The 9,180-nt window shown below is 52.5% G+C and overlaps 1 protein-coding gene across 6 annotated transcripts in view; it reads right to left on the reverse strand.

The window, feature by feature from the left end:
* Window positions 1–8,733, reverse strand: part of Prrc2b (proline rich coiled-coil 2B) — a 96,769-nt gene extending 88,036 nt beyond the window's left edge. For all 6 annotated transcript variants that reach the window (XM_076568901.1, XM_076568904.1, XM_076568903.1 and 3 more), the window contains exon 1: window positions 8,537–8,733. The gene's annotated coding sequence lies outside the window, so the exon portion shown is untranslated. The remainder of the gene's footprint in view (window positions 1–8,536) is intronic.
* Window positions 8,734–9,180: the final 447 nt, after the last annotated feature.

Here is a 9,180-nt window from a genome sequence, read left to right on the forward strand (position 1 = left end):
TGCGCGCATGCATGCACACATGCGCACGCACACACACACACACACACACACACACTTTCTGAGACGGGATCTCACCATGTAGTCATGGCTGGCCTGGAACTTACAGAGATACACATGCCTCTGCCTCCCGATACTGGTGTTAAAGATGTGCACCACCATACTCAGCTATGAAACCTAGGTTGGCCTTGAATGGTGTACTGGCTGGTTCTGTGTCAACTTGACACAAGCTAGAGTCATCAGAGGAAGGAGCCTCCGCTGAGGAAATGCCTCCATGAGATGCAGCTGTAAAGTCTTTTCTCAATTAGTGATCCATGGGGGAGGGCCCAGCCCATGGTGGGTGGAGCCATCCCTGGGCAGGTGGTTCTGGGTTCTATAAGAAGGTGGGCTGAGTAGTCCAGGGGAAGCAAGCCAGGAAGCAGCACCCTCCATGGCCTCTGCATCAGTTCCTGCCTCTGAGATCCTGCCCTGTTTGAGTTCCTGTCCTGACTTCCTTCAGTGATGGACAGCAATGCTGAAGTATTTTGGTAATGGTGTCTCATCACAGCAATAGAAACCCTGAGACAAATGGCAATCCTCCTGCCTTCACTTCCCAAGCTGTAAGATTACAGTGTGCTATCATCTTGGTTCTGCTTTTCTTCTTACACTTTTTATCATTTGTAAAGTTTAAAAAAAAAAAAAAACTTTTACTTTTGCCTGCTGGGTGCTGGGATTAAAGGCATAAGCCACCACACCCAGCTTACTATTTGTATTAACAGGTGTGGTGGCACAAGCCTTTCATCTCAGCACCTGGGGTAGAGGCAGGCAGACCTCTGTGAGCTAAAGGTAGCCTGGTCTACATAGCGAGTCCCAGGCCAGCTAGTGAAACCTCTTTTTAAAAAAATAAATAAGTCTACTGGGAATATCTGGGCCATGGGATTGAGCTATTTTTAGATGACTGAGCTGCTATTTTGGTGGGTTTTTTTTATACATTTGTTCATTTTTAAAAATCTAATAAGCATTATTTCTAAAATATTAATAAGTCATATTTGTTTCTATTAATAAGGAGAAACCCTCGGTACATTTGAAAACGCATGCTCTAATGTAGCCAGGTGATCCCACTGTTGATTTGTTTGTTTTTCACAAGCTTGGATCCAAAACCTAGGACCTTGTGTGTGCTCTGCTGCTAAGCTTGCACCCCAGCCCCTCAGCAGCATCTCTGCACCCCAGCTGCATCCCAGTCCATCAGCTGCATCTCTGCACCCCAGCTGCATCCCAGTCCATCAGCTGCATCTCTGCACCCCAGCCCCTCAGCAGCATCTCTGCACCCCAGCTACATCCCAGTCCATCAGCTGCATCTCTGCACCCCAGCTGCACCCCAGCCCCTCAGCTGCATCTCTGCACCCCAGCTGCATCCCAGTCCATCAGCTGCATCTCTGCACCCCAGCTGCACCCCAGCCCCTCAGCTGCATCTCTGCACCCCAGCTGCAAATCAGTCCATCAGCTGCATCTCTGCACCCTAGCTGCACCCCAGCCCCTCAGCTGCATCTCTGCACCCCAGCTGCACCCCAGCCCCTCAGCTGCATCTCTGCACCCCATCTGCACCCCAGCCCACCCCGTTTTCTAAAACAGCCTTTCCCCAAGCCCATTAATTCTACATTTACCAGTGTAAGATAAACTGCAGGATAAACACTCAAACTAAACTGCTCATCGCTGGGGAGATTGGGAGAAAAATGCTTGCATTTCTCTTTCCTTCTTTTGTTTAAACCAGTATTGTATATATACGTAGGCACTTTTGTAATTAATTTATCAGGGAAACAAACACCAGAAAATGTCACGTTGTGTCTCAAAACAACCCCCTGCTCTCCCTAGTGAATTCTAAACACTGAGCCCATTTAGCCCCAGACAGGTCACCCAGGCCGGAGGGACCCGGTCCCTCCCAGACAGGCCTGTATGTTCTGTCCTTGTGGGAAAAGAGCTGTTCTTTAAGCTCTGGACTGTCTGTAAACACCACCTGCCCAAAAGGCTCTGGGGAACACAAAGAGACCTGGTAAGGGCGCTGGCCAGTCCCCTTCCTCCATCCCATCATCTTTACAAAGGCGTGACCCAAGGCATGCTGGGAGGTTGAGCACTTACAGAATGTCCACATTCAAAGAGACTCAGTACCCTGAAAAGCATGAACTCTCCAGGGATCTGCAGTTTCTGACCTCAACGTACAACCCATTTTTAACACCCCAGGCCTCGGCGTACTACCTCCAAGTTGGTGCTTATTTCAATGCCGGCACAAACTCCAGACCACCACCCCAACTTTCCCAGGTGGATTTGAACCTGACTCTGCTGGCCTGGCGTGAGACCCTCTTACACAATTCTCTAGTTCACCCCATTTACAGGTGACCCTGAGAGCACACGTACACAGGAAACAATAGCACGCACCTCGGGGCGGGGAGGGGTGGGGCGGGGCGGGGCGGGGCGGGGCGGGGCGAGTTCCACAGATTAAAAACAGCTGTGCTTACTATCGTCCACTACAGATGAAGAAAGTGTAGTACATATGTACGCAAAAAAGCGTGTGCCGTGTGTGATGGGGAGAGGGTGGGGTGACACCTCCAGTATGAGGTGGTCAGAGGACAACTCTGAAGGCTCGAGTCTCTCCTTCTAGCTCTACCGTGATTCGAACCCAGGTCATCAGGCTTGCACTGTTGGTGGCATGCGCCTTTACCTGCTGAGCCACCTGGCCATGCTGCTGCCTGTTTTTAAGATAGGGTCTGGCTCTGCAGTCCAGACTACACTGAGATTCTCGATCCTCCTGTCTCAGCCTCAGGAAGATCTGAAACGCACTACATCATGGAATGAGTCCTGGGAGCATGCTAAGAAAAGGAAGCCAGGGATACAATGATGAACTGTGGTATCCTGTTGATACAAGGTGCCCAGAATGGTCAAACTCAGACCCAAAGCAGGCCGGCGGCTGCCTGAGGCTGGGAGGAAGAGGAAGTGTCTAAAGCATGGCCTTTCAGTTCAGGACGATGATGCCACCCCGAGATGGTTGGTAGTGAGTGTGTGTCACTGTGACAAGCCACTGAACTGAACACTTACAATGAATTTTTAGCACAATAAAATTCTGTGTGTAAAGTGCTCCCTGCACACACATGAAAACCAGAGTTTGGGCTGTAGAGATGGCTCAGAGGTTAAGAGCACTGACTGCTCTTCCAGAGGTCCTGAGTTCAATTCCCAGCAACCACATGGTGGCTCACAACCATCTGTAATGAGATCTGGCGCCCTCTTCTGTATACACAATTAATAAATAAATCTTTAAAAACAAAAAGAAAACCAGAGTTCAAACACCCAGCACCCCAAAAAAGCCAGGTGAGCATGACGGCCCACCCTCAATGCAGTACACACAGAAGGAAGAAACTGGGGATCACGGAGGCAGGCTGGCTAGCTAGACTAGCCAGATCAATGAGTTCTGGGTTCAAGAGACCATACCTTGATACATGGTGAAGAGTGACCCAGGCAGATGGCAAACTCAACCGCAAACCTCCACAAGCATGCACACATTCATGCATATATGCATACACTGTACACATACACACCAAAATTAAAATAAAAATTATTTTTAAAACTTTGTTTACAAATTGTAAAAAGTGTGATAAAGAAAAGCAGAACCAAGATGGCAGCACACACTGTGAAATTGGTACTCGGGAAGTGGAGGCAGGAGGATTGCCAACTCAAGGCCCATCTGGGTTACACAGCAAAGCACAGTAGCCCACATCTTTAATCACCAGCCCCAAGGAGGCAGAAATAGGTGAATCTCTGTGAGGTTTGGGGGTTTTGTTGTTTGGTTGGTTTTTTGGATTTTCAAGACAGGGTTTCTCTGTGTAGCCCTGGCTGTCCTCGAACTCACAGAGATCCCCCTGTCTTTGCTGGGATTAAAGGCATTCGCCACCATGACCAGCTTGGATCACCTTGAGTTTGAAGCCAGCCTGGCCTACATTGCATATTCCTCATCAGAGTGCTACAGAGACTCATAAAGAAACCACTACCCACCCCACCCCACCCACCCACCCCTGGGGTGGTGGCTCACACCTTTAATCAGAACATACCAAAAAAGAAAGTAATGACAGGTTGAGGGGTTCCCCAGTCTCTCTTGGGAGGGGCTTCCTGCCATACCTCTAGAACAACTGGGGGTCTGAGACAAGTGCCTGGTCTCCGCTCACTCCAGTCTGATGGAGCTCCTGAGCCAGGGACTGGAGAGATGGGGAAGCATTAAGATCAGTTCTTCCCTTGCAAAGGATCGAGTCTGGCTCCTAGCACCCACATCAGGCTGCTAACAATCACCTGTAATTCCAGCTCCAGGGCATCCAACACCCAGAACTCTGAACTCTGTGAGCACTACAGTCCCGTGCACATACCAACATAGATAAACATAATTAAAAATACTAAAAATAAATCTTAAAAAATAAAAAGACCCTGATCCGGGTAGAGCCACCCAGAACCTGGTGGTTCCAGACAGAAGAGGAAGGTCGGAAGGACTGAAAATTCCAGAAGAAAACCAGAATAGGCCTCACACCCTTTGACCTCAGAAACCCCACCAGGGAGATAACCAGAGATAAGAACAAGACAGGAATGTCTTGCTGGGGGAGGGGAGAGGTGAGTAACAACCACATTGTCTGACAAATTGCAAGATTAAATAAATCACGGCAGACGCATGAAATGTTTCAGAGGAAGACCAAGCTGTCGACTGCACTGTGTGTGGAATGTTCTGGGTGCAAAGATGCCGACACATTCGGGCTAGTTCCCTCTAGTCAGGGGTGAGGGTAGCTGGCGTGTATTTGTATTTTCTTATTAATCCTTTTCAGTGTCTTCTGACTGTTTTCTTCGGGGATTTCGCTTTAATCACAGGGGTTTGGAGACGTTATTATTTTAAAGGGCGCTGCACAATGGCAGAGAAGCGAGGCCGAGCATCTGGCGCAGGACCAGAGGACTGAAAATGTAATCAGCTTCTCCACCACCAGAGAGGAAGAGCCAACGGTCTGGGAAGGAGGGATAAAGGACCTGGGCTGGCTGCAGAGAGAGGGACAGAGGCAAACATTTCAGACAATAGCCCTCAAGGTGGACTTCACCCTGCATGGCCAGCCACCTCCTACAGCATGAGAAGCTTCACCCACCAGCATCGCCACAGCACTGGGGAAGTTTCGGAAATCATGTTTCTCAGCTACCCCAGGATTAAAAAAAAAAAAAAAGGTGCAGTTGAGAACAAAGCTCTAGCAAGGCTCCTGGCTCCAGTCACCAAGGCAAACGTCCTCCTGGCACACAGATTTCCCACGGGCCTGCTGGTGTAAACAGTGGCATCACCCACAGTGAGGCCCAGGTTTGCCAGCTCCCAGGTGAGGAGGCCAAAGGGCCCCTGTGAAACCTAAAGGCTCATGGTAAACAATGTTCCCGCTCCGAAAGCTAAGCACCCCTCTTTCCACGGCTTCAGCACCACAGGCCATGTGTGGTCCCATCCAAATGCACCCCAGTCTACGCAAACCCAAAAAATAACACTAATAAACATGGAGGGCCGAGAGACGGCCCGGCAGGAGGGGTGCCTGGCACCAACCCTGACAACCTGCGCTTGAACCTGAGGACCCACACGACTGAAGGAGAGAACCAACTCCCACAGGTGCCCTAGGACCACCCCTGGAGTACCACGGGACACAAACAGACACACACACAACAAATACAACCGACTAGGATTCGGGGAAAATGGCCTTTGACTAACAAGCCCCGCCTTTGCACGCAATATTCATTTCAAAACCAAAAATAACAAGCTCACAGCATAAAACCCAACAGATGTCTGCTGGCCATGTTCTTCCTTTCCTTTTCTACGAGGAAAATGTTTAAAGATCTGCTCTGGACAGGCCCTATTAATACCTGCGGCCTGTAACATGATCCAAACATTTGACAGCAGAGGAGCCTGGTTATAGAATTTTGAAATACATGCACTGCTCCTCCCAACCTATTCTGGTTTGAAATAGAAACTAACACCGAAATGATCAACCCTAAAGGGTAGAACAATGGGCCATGTAACCAACCCATAGCAACGTGAGTTTTTGTAAGTTAAGAAAAAAAAAAAAACAAAACTTAAAAGTACAATAAAATAATTTTTCAGAGAAAAAGTGACGTGTGTGTGTGTGTGTGTGTGTGTGTGTGTGTGTGTGTTTTCAAACTGGATGGAAGACAGTTAAGAGGCCAAGCAAGAATCCCACAGCAAAGCCAAGGCTCAGAAGCCAGTTCTGACCGGCCATTCCAGAAACTCCACTCTCCAAAGCTTTTGCCTCTAAGTGCCCGGGGATTTCCCCTCACCCATTCCAGGCCCCACCAGGGTGCCACACAATCGGCCCAGGGAATTAAAATCTTGGGGGCAGGGACAGTAGACTTGTCTTCCCTAACCCGCCGGCCATCAGCAGGCTAGGCTAAGGGCGGTGAGGTGGAGGAGCCAAACAGGAGAATAAAGGGCCTGGCAGTTCCTTTAACACTCAGCTGGATGATGAAGCCAAAGGAGGTGAGACGATCCCCCCACCCCCTCCGGATGCAAGTCACTGTTTATCCAAGCGGGGACCAACAAGTTACTCAGGGTTAGTCCAAGAGGCAATCTAGGCCTCAGTTATCACTAAAGAGTGAGACCAATATTGGTCTTCCGTCATTGTGGTCATCCCCCTCCAGCGTGTGCCCTGCCCCCATTTACTGTCCTCGGCCCTCCCATGGTCTCCCATCCGCCTCAGAATCTGGCTGGGCTGGGTCTTCTAAGTCAGCCCCCTGCTTTAAGGCACGAGGGTAATAAAGAGAATATAAAAAATACTTGCTGGTCACAGCATTTGGGGGGAGGGGGGGAGTCACAATTCCATAAGCCACAACAGGAGGAAAAAAAGGAATTAAAAGTGACCAGCAAAACTAAGGAACCAGCAAGAACACACATATCTACCACCTTCCCACGGATGGAAACGCGCTGCTGTTGAATCTTACCTGAGGCTCCCACGAGATACACGAGCGGTCGTAATTACTCCCATTTTATAGATGCAAGAGCTGGGGCTCAGAGACTTGGGTAAAGTAACTCAAGAGTACCTGAACAGGGCTCCAAAGGCACACTTGCCTCAACAAGCTGAAGGCTCCCAATTACTTGCCCATCCCCAAGGAGGGCAGTTACCTTCCAAAGCCAGGACTCGCAGGGTTCCTGCCTGTTCTAGCCGTCCAGCACAGTCCCGGCCCACTGGACCCCAGCTACCCTCTGGAACAACGCCCCCTGCACTAGGGAGCCAGTAGGTTCTTGAGGTCCACACATGCCTTCCCATGCTCGTTCCCCAGAAGCCCACACTGACCCAGGACCTAATAATGTGGGTATTTTGTTAGGTTTTCACGATGTAGCCCAGGCTGGCCTGGAACTCCCAGCGGTCCTACAATACCCAATGTTTTGAATCCCTTCTCCAATGTCGCCACTTCAAGTCAGCACCTGTGGCATGCTCCAGCATGGATGACACCACAAGTGGCCAACCTTCTATCCTAGGGTGACAGCACATTGTAACTATGGAGCACCGACTGCATGCCAAGTCATGCCTCTCTGCCAGTGAAGGCTGAGGAGTCCTTGTGTTTGGAGGAGGAGGCAGCAGGTATTCCACTCTACAGCCTGTACCCCTCAGGTCCCAGCCTGCACCACGACGGTGCAGACATTACGATACAATACGAGCCCCTGCCTGGCAGTTGTACTGCCAAGAAAGGACGCCAAGGCTTCAAACGGACGGACTGAAAGCCCAAAGGATATGTATAATGCAGACAACACACCGAAAATACACGCTAACCTTTCCAGGGAAGAAAGCCGTAGGTGAAATTTAACTATCCTGCAAAAGACAGGCTTTTATGAAGGCTTCTCCCAGGCAGCCATTTAGCAAATGACACACTCCGGAGAGCATCGGCGCCCCCCTTCTCCCACTTCCTTCAAGCTCACCATTGCTGGGGGGGGGGGGGGGAACGACACCTATTCTTGCCTAGCAGTGGGCTTCGTCTCCCCACGGTATTTACAAAGAAGAAAGGAAAGCAGCGTCCACTTTTGTGCAGGCAGATCCTCTCTGGAGAGGCCCACTACCTCAACAGGGCTGCATTTCTCTTAAAAGGTAGGCGAAGGGAAAAAAATTTTCATCAATCTGGCAGGCCCCGAGCAGCGACATCCTGTTTATTATTAAACATTTTTAGCTACGGCTCCCGGTGCCGTGAAAACACCACCCCGCTTCCCGCAGCCGAACCCACCCGAGCCGGGGCGGCGCTCGGCCTGCGGTTCCGGGCGTCCTCGGGGTCCCGCGTCCCCCGCCCCGGCCTACGAGGCGCCGCGGTCCCCAGGCGCAGGAGAGCCCTCCGGCTCGATCCCGACCGCGATCAGATCCCGGCCCCGCCCGGCCCGCCGTCCTCCCGCCCTGGCCGCCGAGACACAACAATGGCGAGCTGGAGAGCGCCGACCAGGCCGCAGCCCCGCGCCCGCCGCAGCGCACGGCGGTGGAGACAAAGCGCAGTCCCGGCCCCGGCCCCGGCCCACCTGGTCTGCGTCCGCGAGCGACGGGCCCGGGCGATGGCGGTCGGGCGGCGGCCGGGCGCGGGGGCGGCGGATGGCGGCGGATTGCGCGGCAGCGGCGGCGGCGGCGGCGCGGGGCTCGGCGCTCTGCGCTCCTGCCTCCTCCTCCCGCTCCTCGGCGCTCGCTGGAGCCTCGGCGCTGTGGCTCGCCGCCGCCTCCCGCCCGCGCTCGGCTCCCCGCCCCCCGCCGCCGCCGCCGCCCCCGCCTCCGCGCCGCCCCCGCCCGCCGCCCGCACGGTGGCCCGCGCAGCGCCCCCTGCTGCGCCACCCCTGTCCCGGGAGGGAGGGTGCGGGGAGCGGGCTGGGCCGCGGTGCAGAGAGGGGCTGCGGAAGAGAGGGACCTCAATGGAGCGGAAGCTCGGCTGGAGAGGGGACGCGGTGGAGAAGGGGCCTAGGTGGAGAGGGGGCCTAAATGGAGAGAGACCTTGATGGAGAAGGGTTCTAGGTGGAGAAGAGACCTAAGTGAAGGATCTTGACGGAAAGGAGCCTAGGTGGAGAGAGACCGTAATGGAGAAGGGACCTGGGTGAAAGGGACCTGGAGAAAGGGATCCTCGGTGGAAAGAGGCTGCTGTGGACAGGGTGGTTCAGATGGAGAAAAAGTGGAGAAG

The sequence above is a fragment of the Peromyscus maniculatus genome, chromosome 4 (assembly GCF_049852395.1).
Source record: "Peromyscus maniculatus bairdii isolate BWxNUB_F1_BW_parent chromosome 4, HU_Pman_BW_mat_3.1, whole genome shotgun sequence".
NCBI lineage: Eukaryota > Metazoa > Chordata > Mammalia > Rodentia > Cricetidae > Peromyscus > Peromyscus maniculatus.